Consider the following 13,690-nt stretch of genomic DNA (forward strand, 5'->3'; position numbering starts at 1 on the left):
TCTCTCTCTCTCTCTCCCTCTCTCTCTCTCTCTGAAATGAAAGCATATTGTCGATGTTCCATATACCCTAACATGAAATCAAAGGCTAGGACCATGCAAGGTATGTAGATAATAGCACAAAAGAAGGATGGCTAAAATCTGCTCCTGGTTTTGAATCACTCCCAGTTGTAAATCTGAATGAGAATGACTCTGGGACTCTTTAAGAACCAGCCCCTTTAGCTGCCTGTATTCATGTGATAGAACAAAGTACACATAGGCTGCCTGATCCCAAGCCCTAAACAGGTATATTGAGCAAAGCTAAGTGGACTGAGATGTAAGTATGTACATGATGCATGATTTTGTGTGTGTGTGTGTGTGTGTGTGTGTGTGTGTGTAAAAAATATATATATATAAGTTAAAGAAGAGAACACGAATCTGAGGGAGGATAGAAGTGAAGCATATGAAGTATTTATGAATTTCTAAAACAAAATAAAACTGTTTTATATGATAGAATGAGTGAATATTTTTTCCATCTAGAGCATATCTGAGACATCAAATTCCTCTGGCCAAAAACTCAAATATACCTCTATCAACATAATGTTTCAAAATTGATCTTTCTTCAGTGTAGGAATGTGGCTCCATCTTGGTCCAATTCCCACACATGGAGTTTTGAAAGTTTGTAATCGGGAAGCTGGAGATAAAGGAAAAAACAACAACAACAACAAAAACGTGTACAGATCATACCCTTGCTAAGAGCTGGATCTACTGTGAGAAAAGTTGAAGAGAGATGGGTATGAAGTCCATCATGGCCCTGGTGAGGACATAATGACATAGTTCTTGCCTCTGGGACAGGGACAGGGGGTGTGGGTCCCCAGGAGTATTGAGGGCTGCTTTGGGCATAAGGCTTGTTTATATAATAATGTGTATATTTTTATATCCCTCCAAGAAATATCCTCCCTGTTATTGTTAATGGCTTCTTGATGATCAGAGACAACACAAGTCAGAGGGACGAAGATGTGGCTAATGTCTCAGCAAAATGGTAAACTCTGGGACCTTCAGGGCAATCCCGAAGGCTATGGAAAAAAACTCTAAAATCATGGGTTCAAACGTATAATATTTCAACTATCTGAAAATATAAAGATGCAAATATGAATTATAGAAGGGCCTTGACAGATCTAGAGGATCAGAGGCAGCTACACTGTGAGCCAAATTGTCAGAAAGATGGAAAGCTAGGCAGATCTAAATGCAGGCAGATTCCTGAGTTCAAGGTCAGCTTGAAACAGGGCTAATTCAGGCCCAGGTGTAATAGAAATGGTAATTTCAGGACAGCTTATTTTCTGTGCTTATTTTCTGTGCTTAACAGAGGAAGGGAGATTTCTGAATTTCTGCAATGTGAAAAGGAAATATGTGTTTGCTGTCTCCTAAGAATTAAGAAGCTGGGGTCACGGGATGCTGATTCATAGGATCATGAAAAGGAATCCTGAAGTAAATGACTAGATTGATATGTAAACTAAAAGTTGAGTTTATGATTGGCAGAAGATGAGCTATCCAGACAATTTTGTAACATAGCAAGAGATGACTGCTTGGAGAACTGTCTCGAGCAGAAAAGAGAGAGAAAGGAACAGAGACAGAGACAGAGACACAGACAGAGAGTGCTGAGAAAGCTGATCAAAGAGAAAGAAAGAACAGAGAGAGCTGGCTAGAAAGCTGTCTGGGACAGAGCATAAGTCACAAGCTTTGACCCACGATCTGACTTCCAGGCATTTGTTTTGCAGCTCTAAGACAACCCTTCCTCAGAATTCCTCTCCAAGCTGAGAGGTTGGTCCTTAGTAGGTAGATGGAGGGGAATAAATTTGAACTAGTAAAACATTTTCTAATATGAAATATTGTCACAATTCATACTGTAATATCACATCACTTTCATAATTTCTAGTCAAGAAAAATGTTTCTATGTATATATGTAAAAATTAGTGTAAGTAACAAATAAGTATGCGTTCTCATGACTTCATCAAAATGTTCTTCTAACAGACTAGTAGGTTTAGACTAGCTCACATTTAACTTTCCATGGAACTTTCCATGGTGGCCACATTTAAAATCTCTTTGCTCTCTCTATCCTCTTTGTGAATATTGTCTTTGATTTATATCCTTTAGTAATACTTGTAGGATAATGTGTAGAGTTACCCTTAGCACCATTAGTTTAGCTTTTCTGTTTTTAAAAATTCTTAGAGCCATACACAGTCTTAAAACTAAGGCAATAAATTTTGTTAATTTGATTTAAAATTAAAACAACTAACAGTAACTTCTGGGTTTAATAAGGATAAACAATCAAGATCATTTGTGTTTATACTACTTTAAAGTGATTTTATAGTTGGACTAAATGGATATCATGGGCCTTATGGTAGAACGTGCTGTTGTTATAATTATGTGTCAAATTATACTCTCAATTCTTTACTTTTATACCCATAGACTTCTAGTCTTTCCAGTCTTGTTCAGGGAAGCTAAGAGGTGGACAGAGAGAGGTCAAAGAACGGAGAACAAAAGATTGTGTACTCATCCTTAAACCATTCATCTTTCTCAACCACTGCCCCCTTCCATTACCAAGCCTCTGGAAACATCCTAAAACAGGAACAGAGATAAGCCAGGACCAGATGATCAAGAGGAGTGTTATGAAAGGTAAACTTCCAGACTTGGCATGTTTACTGTAATCATGAACTTATTCAAGGTGTGGTCATGAACTTATAAGAGGTATACAAGACCAAAGCAAAATCAATCAGCAAAATTTCAGAATAGATTGGGAGGTATTATCTAGTCCTTAGTTCTTAAAATTTCATAAATTGTGCTATTGGCCTTGATAGCTATTAGGCAATCTGAAGACATCCTGTTCTTGAATGTGTGGCAATTTCCTATATTTCACAAAATGATCTTACAACATATATCAATGGGTATCACTAATTGAACATAGTGGATTAGGTTGGGAAAGGATTGCACTGGGAGAATTTAGGGTAGAGTAAAGTTAAAGGGCAATGAGGCGTGTGGATACGATTATTTCTCATTGTGTACACGTATGAAATTCTTAAAAGACTGAAAAATAATCAAGACACTAAAAAGTTATGGAATACTCACTGTGCTTTGAATATGTTATATTATTGCTTTCTCATTTTCTTACTCATTTAGAAAACACACATTGAGTGTGTTAATATGAACTTGAAAGTATCCCTGCCATTGAGAAGTGGAAAAAAAAAAAGACACACACTGATATTCCTTTGCACCAGATCTAATATGATGGACATAGGTTAGGGAAGTGATTACTTAAGTGCATTTAATTATTACTGCAATTACTCAGCAGAAGAACAAACTGAAAGTGTTGTTGAGTACATGGAGAGACAAAAATCGAGCTGGAAACTGTCCCTGATGCAGGAAGAAGAGGAGACAGTGGCTAGGTCAAAGCGAGTGGAGAAGATTTAGTGTCACTGAAATCAAGATAGAAGAATTGCGAGGAAGGAGAACTGAGCTATTTGGATAGTTGATGGGGGGTTGTTTTCGATGTCAACCACAAAGAAGGCACATTGGAGTTGTGGTAGTGATTGATGGTTTTCTGGTACAAGCTCAGTAGAGAAAAAAAATTACTGGCCAACTGAAAGCATTCTTTCTACATTTTGATACTGAAAATAAACGGTGCTTGTGACTTCATATGAAGTAAATATGCATACAAACCCAGTTGGCCATTATCAAATAAAATGTGTTTTAAAGTCTATAGTAAGTTGTATTGTTCTTTATTCGAACGAACAAGCTTGCTTTATTTACATTTTACTAATGAAATGTTTGTTCTTTTATGTGGCAAAGCACAGTTCTGGTTTAAGAAGTACAGTTAAAATAATTTGTCTTAAGGAACACTATAGCTTTAATTAGGCCCCGTATCTTATTTCTCAGTCATCTACTGCGTACAAGGCTCTTGCTGTCTATGATCAAGTTTTGGTGTATATATGCACACAAAGTTTTATATACAAGTCTGTGTGTATATATACACACAAAGTTAATATACACACACAAGTTTTGTGTCTATATATACATAAATCTAGATAGCTGGATAAGCATATATACCTTTTTAATGAATGAAAATGGAGAGACACTTAGTGGAATCATTTTTCAGTTGGTAGGGACTACTGCATCACATTTCATTTATAGACCAGCAATGACAGGATGGACTTCTGCCAGTGTCTGGAGGTATTCAGGTCACGTTTCTTTCAGGACCACTTGAGACCCTTCTATTTGAATAGTCTTGGCCTGTTTTAGAGTCTTTAGTTTTCCTCTATGTACATTAGAGCGATGCTTAGCAACCTTGTGGCAGTAATGATTCTGAAAGTCTTGGGTCGCTTTCAATGAATATCAATTCAAACAGTATCGTACTAAGGTTGATTTACAGCTTTTCATTTAAAACAAGACCAACACTGGCCTTTCATGGTGAAGTGAAATTATCCCCATACTTTCTTTCTCATTTGCCTACCAAATTTCTTCCCACAAATTTTAGAATCATGTGAGAAACCTAGCATTTTCTAACTAATATTCTTATGAGTTTATCTTTCTCACATGTTCAAAGGGGCTGGTATCCTTCTCTATTTTGACCTGGAAAGATTTTATTCTATCCTTTTAGCTGTTTTAGAAAGGAAAGGAAACCAACCATTTATGAAGGATCTTTACTTGACCATTGCAGGTTCAGCCTTTATCATTTCATCATGTAATAAACCAACCCAACGGTCCTTGAACAAAAGAGACATTGTTAGAACATCGTCAAATCTAAAAGAAATAAATTTAAAAGGGCTTACTATTTTTTTTAACTATCAGATTAATGAGACGAGGCTAACTATAGTGAGACTATCACACCTATAGCTATTTCCTAGACACTGCTAGGTCTGGTTTGATCTTCAGCTATGAAAGAGATGGTGGTAAAGAAGCAGACTTAACAGGACAGAGGAAAGACTGTGTAGGGAGGCATGGTGATGTATGTGTGTGATTGGAACACTAAAGATGCTGAATCATGAGAATTGCAGGTTTGAAGCTAGCCTGGCACACACAGTGAGCTCTGGGCCAGCTTGGACTGTGTAGTAAGACTCAGTCTCTGCCACTACAACAAAAGAAAAATGAAAAGAAAGGAACATAAAGTCGCCCAGATAATCTATGACTTTGGTGTGACCTTGGATAGCTCACTTCTCAGAAGTGAACTTTTATCATTTGTAAAGTGGAAGGGTTATGACTACGCAATTCTCGAGAACACAGCCATGTTGTATGTACACTGAGACTTTGCTACCCTCTGTTGGGCCTTAGAGGTGAATTTAGAAGATTGACCTTGCTGGGCAGAGGTGGCGCACGCCGTTAATCCCAGCACTTGGGATGCAGAGGCAGGAGGATTTCTGAGTTTGAGGCCAGCCTGGTCTACAGAGTGAGTTCCAGGAGAGCTAGGGGTACAAAGAGAAATCCTGTCTCAAAAAACCAAAAAAAAAAAAAAAAAAAAACAACAACAACAACAACAAAAAACCAACAAAACAAACACATACACACACACACACACACACACACACACACACACACACACACACACAAAGAAAGAAAAAGAAAAAGAAAAAGAAGATCGATCTTGTGTTAATAGCACTCGTGAAAGTTAGACAGCTCACAGGGGTAGTCTAAAGAATACACTTTCAAAACTAGACCTCCATGTTATTCCCTGTAACACTGCAACTCCTAACCCCAAGCATTCTCTTACTAGATGTTTATATAAGTGTACTTCAGGACTAGACTCTTAGCCATCTGGAATAATAGGTGCAGTCAATTTCCACGTATTAAATATTATAATACTATACACTTACATTTATAGATTGTCATTTAAAACAAAAGCAATATGGACCTTTCACAGTATAGGAAAATTATTCCAATAATTTCTGTTTTCCCTAAATTTCATCATTTTTTTCTTCCAAAACATAATCAATATTACTCTGAAAGAAATAAAAATCCTTTTAAAGAGCAGTGAAATCTTAAGATTAAATGGTAAATAATTTAGTGAAAATGTTTTTCTTGCAGTAAATCAATCTGTGAGACTTAGGGACGTATTTATGAGACTCAGAAAGGATGTTTTTGCTTTGTAGTTCAGGTAGAACATGTGAGATGCATCCAGAAAGTGCAGTAGCAAGTCTGTCTGGTGTGATTTATTTTCATAAACAGTCTAATTATTAAAAATTCATTGATGTTAGGAAATTTATTCAGATCAGTGGGTGCTCAGCCTGCACAATGTCCCCACTGAAATATGTTACAGCCTTTCTTCAAGTTTCTCTGCTACAAAGCCTTTGTGTTGAGAGCTCTCGTGCTGCGCTGTTAATAACAGCGGGATCTTACACAGAGCTATTACCTCTGCTTCATAAATCACAATTGTTTTTAATCAAAGAACATTAAAGTGAGCTAGTTGGCACTGAGGGATAATTCAGTATACAAGAGGATTATTTGGTTTAAAAGGAGCAAACTCCCTTAGATTTCGGGTAGATAAACTTAGGTTCCTGAAAAACCTGTTGTTTTGTAGAGGTTAGAATTTGGATCATAAATTGGGCTGGGAATAAATACCTCTCCAAGTAAAGGTGAGGAGAATTGTCTTAAGATCTGAGAGGGAGACAGTGTACAACTGAGGGTTGTGGGTGAGACTTAGGTCCTGTCCCTGTATTTCTGCTTTGAGCAAAGAATTTCCCATGTCCAGTTTTTGCATCCGTGCAAAACTGGGTCTAGTAGCTTTGCATCCATGAAGCACATGTAAAACAAAGGAGTTTTATCACATGACTACATCTGTCTCTGCAAAGTTACTATCATCACTGTACCTTTCAATTAGCTAAGGTTGGTTTTGTTTAAGTTCAAATTATTTTACAAGCATTAAGTATAGTGGGGATTGTGTATGTAATCTCCATTAATTCTGAAACAGATAAGGAAAATCTTGTATTTTATGTAAGACCACCTTTATAAACTGAAATACTTTGTGTATGTGCATGAGACAGAAAAGCCAGGTGGAGTTTACTGTATTTTAGGCAGTTTCTAGTGTTTAAAGGATTATTTCAGGAATGTACAGTCCTCAGACTCTTCCACCCAGGTTTAGCACCTTCTCTGCATTGCAATGGACTCAGTGGATTCGTCTGCTATATTCTGTGGGAAATAGTATATATTTTCTTTACATGAATCACTTAGAAAAGCTAACAATTACACCGGTAATACAATTTCTACCCAAGTAGTTCCACTTCTACTTATTTTCTTAAGCCAGAGACATATTCTTCAAATATTCTAGCATTTGAAACTACACATTTTAGCATCTCAAAGGCACATCATTTAAGGGCTGCGCATACATATTTTTTCATTTTCAGTTTTTCAAAAGTAATTTGATATTTGCTTTGCAACTGTATGTAGATCTCATTTGAAAACCATTACCAAACCACAAATTTGTTTTAAATAAATGGATCGCCATCTAGTCAGTTGTATGAGACTTAGATCAGTTTGAACTCCAAATTTCCTAAAACTTCTTTGGGGTCTGATGTGATTCTGTTAACTAAAATAGAAAGCTGTCTCCTTCTCCCTGCATAAGACTTTAATGTGCAGATGGTACTTAAAAAATTCAGTTACATTGGGAACAAAACACCCATGGAAGGAGTTACAGAGACAAAGTTTGGAGCTGAGACAAAGGGATGGACCATCTAGTGACTGCCATATCCAGGGATCCATCCCATAATCAGTCTCCAAACGCTGACACCATTGCATACACTAGCAAGATTTTGCTGAAAGGACCCTGATATAGCTGTGTCTTGTGAGGCTATGCGGGGCCTAGCAAACACAGAAGTGGATGCTCACAGTCAGCTATTAGAATGATCACAGGGACCCCAATGGAGGAGCTAGAGAAAGTACCCAAGGAGCTAAAGGGATCTGCAACCCTATAGGTGGAACAACAATATGAACTAATCAGTACCCCAGAGCTCTTGACTCTAGCTGCATATGTATCAAAAGATGGCCTAGTCGACCATCACTGGAAATAGAGGCCCATTGGACTTGCAAACTTTATATACTCCAGTACAAGAGAATGCCAGGGCCCAAAAGTGGGAGTGGGTGAGTAGGGGAGTTGGGGGGAGCATATGGGGGACCTTTGGGATAGCATTGGAAATGTAAATGAGGAAAACACCTAATAAAAATTTTTGTTGCATCTGAAAAACTTGTATTAAAAGCATGGATGTTAGTAGCAAAAGTGGGTTCAATGGCCAGCATTTGATTAGAGTTAATTCAGAAAAATATACTTCTGCTCATGATAGCAGTGATTCAAGTCTCCATGTACTGCAATAAGTACATGCTTCCGTGTGTGTGTGTGTGTGTGTGTGTGTGTGTGTGTGTGTGTGTGTGTTAATGACAGAGGAGCAACAACCTTGACTCAGGGCATTTCAGGCACCATCATAGGAGAACTACATTCTATAATTTTCATCAATTGCAAATGAAGATGCTGCTGCTTTTCTGAGAGATGTCATGAACTGAATTCCCATTTCATATATTAGACATCTTCATTTACAGAAAATTCATATACACTTATTTTTACTTCTTCACAGTGTTGGGGGTGGAACTTAGGGCCTTAAACAATCTAGACAAAGGCTCAAACACTGGACATTGCCCACAGTGTTTTGCATTTATGTTTCTAATCAGGTATATTTCAGTGGGATATGGTAGTTGGAGGTGAGGATGGAGAGTTGACATGTGAGTAGATAACTGTTCTTTCTCCAGGAGATCTGTAATGAGAGTCCATAGAAGGAAAGGAGTAAGGAGGCACTGTGAGACAGGTGGTTTGTTAAAGATAATAAATCACCCTTCCTTGCCAGTTCTCAGTGTTTACCTGTTTAACACATATCAAACCCCACTGATGGGTTATGGTAACCTACCTAAGATACAGCATGGCATGAGGCCCAATGCCTTAATGCAGAGTGTGAATCCTTTTGATTCTGTTTCAGGAAAATGGGAATAAAAAGCATATTATCCTTCTAAAATATGAGACCTAATATTTCTGAGTCTCTGTGCTATTCTCTGTCTCTCTGTCTCTCTGTCTCTCTGTCTCTCTGTCTCTCTGTCTCTGTCTCTCTCTGTCTCTCTGTCTCTCTCTGTGTGTTTCTATGCCTCTGTCTCTGTCTCTCTCTGTCGTCTCTCTCTTTCTTTCTCGACTGAACACATACAGATGTCCTCCTAGTTTCTCCCTCCTCTCTTGGCATTGCTACACATCAGATTAGCACTGTACTAGAAAATGAAATTAACAAACAGAATGTCAAGAATGGTTCAATTTACTGAGCACTTAATAAGCAAACAGATCTTTGGCAAATCATGTCCTTAACTAGACAACTTGAGTAAAATCACTTCAGATGTTACCTGAAAGTCAGATGTAAATAGGAATACAAACAAAACATCATATTCTCTTAGATATACACAAAAAAGTCATTATTTTGAGACAAATGGCAAAAATACTTTAATTAAACTAATAGAATCTCCTTTCATTCTTCAAGTTCTCTCATGTACAAAGCAAAGTCAAGTCTCCAAACCTTCAAACAGGAAGTCAAATTTGTCTACCTAAAAAGATTTTCATAGTTTTCAGAGAGAGCAAATAGAGCATCAGCTTTCCATATCCCTGGTGCTAAATTCCACCATTTGATATTTTCCTATGACTTATAAGCTTACATGAACTTAGCATATTTTAACTGGATGAAAGGTAGCAAGGACACATGGCCTACTAGACACAACGGGGATGACATATATATGAGCTCACAGAGACTGGCAAGCATGCAGAGGGCTTGCACAGTTCTGTGGCAGATGGGGTCCTGCTACTAAGGGGGTAAAGGAGACACATTAAGTATGCAAATTACACTTGAGGGCAGGTCTGCCGCGAAGTAGATGACCAAAACACACTGATTTCAATAGTAATTTTTATCCACACTTTGGTCTTCTATCTTCTTGAGTTTCGTGTCCTTTGTGAATTGTATCTTGGGTATTCTGAACTTCTGGGCTAATAGCCACTTATCAGTAAGTGCATATCATATGTTTCTTTTGTGATTGGGTTACCTTACTCAGGATTATATCCTCCAGATCAATCCATTTGTCTAAGAATTTCATAAATTCATTGTTTTTAATAGCTGCATAGTACTCCAATGTACAAATGTACAACATTTTCTGTATTCATTCCATTGTTGAGGGACATCTGGGTTCTTTCCAGCTTCTACCTATTATAAATAAGGCTGCTATACTTTGATCTTCCTTACAAGAGGCTACAAAATACCCATGGAAGGAATTACAGAGACAAAGTGTGGAGCAGAGAGTGAAGGAATGACCATCAAGAGACTGGCCCACCTGGGGATCCATCCCATATCCAACCACCAAACCCAGACACTATTGTGGATGCCAAAAAGTGCTTACTGACAGGAGCCTTATATAGCATTTTCCTGAGAGTGGCTATGCCAGTGCCTGACAAACACTGAAGTGAATGTTCACAGCCATCCATTGGACAGAGCACAGGGTCCCCACTGAAGGAGCTGGAGAAAGTACTCAAGGAGCTGAAGAGGTTTGCAGCCCCATAGGAGGAACAACAATATGAACTAACCAGTAACCCCAGAGCTCACTGGGACTAAACTACCAATCAAAGAAAACACATGGTGGGAATCATGGCTCTAGCTGCATAGGTAGCAGAGGATGGCCTAGTTGGTCATCAGTGTGAGGAGAGGCCCTGGGTCCTGTGAAGGTTCTATGCCCCAGTATAGGGGAATGCCAGAGCCAGGAAGCTCCAGTGGGTGGGTTGGTGAACAGTTAGGAGGGGGGAGTGGATGGGGGTTTTTGGAGGGGGAACCGGGAAAGGGGATAGCATTTAAAAGTAAATGAAGAAAATATCTAACAAAAAATCGTATTTTTAGACATTAGTATTTGTTGTTGTTCCATAATGAACCTTTTGTTAATTGTATAAGTCTTTTGCATATGTGCTATAGTTTTGGTTCTATTTACATTGCTATTCTATGTGTGCAAATGTGAGCGTCTCTGCATCTGTGTGCACTGTGCTTTTTCTAAGGTTTCTTTCCAACCCTGCGTTTGTCCATTTGTTTTGTTCTTTTTATTTATCTCATCTATTATTATTACCAATTACTATTATTATTATCAATGTTTGTTTTCTAATTTGAAAGAGAAAGAGAGAGTGGATATTTGGGTAGATGGGGCGGGAAAGATGAATGGGAAGTGTTAAGAGAGGGAAAATCTGTAATCAGAATATATTGTATGCAAACACCTCAAAGCTCATGCTGAGTGATGCACTTCTTCCAAGAAGGACACACCTAACAGTGCTACTCCTTATGAGCTTATATGGTCTATTTCCTTCAAACTAGCACAATCTAGCTCTTTTTACTTCTCACTCTTCTCTAACCAGTAAGAGTTTTAATATTATTTGATTTTCTTACTCCTTTACTCTTTCTTCTAGCTCATTTGTTTTCCTTACTTTATTCTTAATCTTGTCATTTATGTAAGAGTATTGGTTATTTATCATCCTGAATGCCAATAGGTAATTATGTGATGACAACATAATACAGTTAGAAAAATAGATTTCTTAGTTTAAAATATACATATTCTAGATCCATCTAGTGGACAAAACATTGTATCATCTAGTATCCAAACACAGCTTTATCATTGTACAGAGATATATTGCTAAACACATGTTTAAGATGTCTTGAGATAACTCAGTTGTGTTTTCTCCTGGAATAAAATTCATAATGAATTATAATCCAGTTTTAGCTAATTGATTCAAGTTTGTAGCCATAGCAAACACTGCATACAGATGGTTCTCAAACTACTATTCTTGACGTCTATGAAAAATTTAACCTATATTTCTAATGTCTTCTAGGGTATGTATATTCACAATTTTTTAAATTAAACTGTGAGCATGCCCTGATATTTACATATATTTTATAACTTTTTATCACTCTGTGATCAGGGAGCTCTTTTCAAAACTGGCCAGCATCAAATCATGAAACGAAGCAACCAGAATGCAAGATCCTGTCTTTCTATCACACAACTAGCATTCTGAATGCAAGAGCCACCAACTCTTCCCCTCCTTCCAGACGACAATCTTTTGAGGAGCAAGTGGTGAGCAACAGAAGGGGTCATGTACTTTCATGAACATTACGATCACGTTAACAGTCACAACATTCCATAGAGCATACCTGAAGTATGGATTAAGAGAATTACATCATTAAACATAGATGAACAAAAGAAATAATGAAATGGGAACTAATCCAAATTCAAATCAGGTCAGCTGAAGGAATGAGTTTTATACAAAGATACACGGGCCCTTTGGCTAAACTAAAAATTGTATTTTCTGTTTTCAGTTATGTTTATATTCACTAAAATGTAGTTTTCTGTCATATATTTTCCCATTACAATGAAGTCTTTAAAGTGTAAACTGTTTGGTCTCTGTAGGCCCTTCTATAACACACAGCTGGAAAAACAAGGGTATTTAAGACTTCAGATAGTTGGGTCTATTTCAAGGTTTTGTTCTTGGCTTTGTTATGCACAACCAAAACGTTGCCCTTGACTTCTAAATTTAGGAATGATGATTTACGTTTAAATACTTAAGGGTTTCACTGGTACATATTAAATATGCATTTGCACATTTAAAATATTTAGTACTTTGCAACTTTCATAGAGGACTAGAAATAATATATATTACAAAATATTAAAATTTTTTCAATTATTTTGAAAGTGAAACTTTTACATTTATTAGCAATAATCACATCTTCAGGTACAAAATATTATCTAATATTTAATAATTTTCAATTTTATAATCCTCCATAGAGTTAAAAAGAAGTGTTTTAATATACTTAACATGATTTGTTTCACAGTGCTTATATAAAAATGTACATGCAGTACTCATATGGCAATAATTTAAAAAAGACAGATTAACCTCTCTAACTATGTATATTTAACCTGGCATATGATGCTTTTATATTAGACAAGATCTACAAACATATTCTTGAAAATGTGATGATTAATTAAATCCAAAGGGGGGACTGGGGAGATGGCTCAGAGGTTAAACACACTGGCTGTTCTTCCATAGGTTCTGGTTCTATTCCTAGCACCTACATGGCGTCTCAAAAATCATCTATAACTGTAAAACTGTGAGATCTAATGCTCTCTTCTGACTTATATACAGACAAATCTCCAAATATATAATATATATATAATATATTATATATACTATATATTAAAATTTAAAAAATAAATCCAAAGCAACCCCTGGCCCAGCTGGATTAAAAAAAGAAGAAGAAGAAGAAGCTAGAAAAGATCATCCTGATTAAGGTATCCCAAATCCAGAATGACTGTATGTGGTATGTACTCATTAAGTAGTGGACATTAGCTATAAATTACAGGATAATCATGCTACAATCCGCACACCCAAAGAAGCTAAGTAACAAGGAGAGCCCAAATGAGGATGCTTGAATCTCACTGAGAAGGACAATTAGATTAAACATAGAGGGTGGGACTGGGTCAGGAACAGAATAGGGATGGGAACAGGAGGGATAAATTGGAAGGAGGATAGAGGGAAAGAGTACTAGTAGAGACAACTGGATTGAAGGTGGGCATCTCTGGGGCAAGTTATAAACCTAGGAAAACAGAAAGTCCCAAGAATTTATGAGAG

General features: G+C 37.1%; 1 long non-coding RNA gene across 1 annotated transcript; it reads left to right on the top strand.

The window, feature by feature from the left end:
* The first annotated feature begins 564 nt into the window (after nt 1–564).
* Gm41469 lies at nt 565–12,169 on the top strand. The gene is made up of 4 exons (XR_876146.1): nt 565–793; nt 926–1,018; nt 2,446–2,652; nt 11,987–12,169. It is a non-coding gene; the product is annotated as a predicted gene, 41469 (long non-coding RNA).
* The last annotated feature ends 1,521 nt before the right edge of the window (nt 12,170–13,690 follow it).

The sequence above is a fragment of the Mus musculus genome, chromosome 16, assembly GCF_000001635.26.
Source record: "Mus musculus strain C57BL/6J chromosome 16, GRCm38.p6 C57BL/6J".
Lineage (NCBI taxonomy): Eukaryota > Metazoa > Chordata > Mammalia > Rodentia > Muridae > Mus > Mus musculus.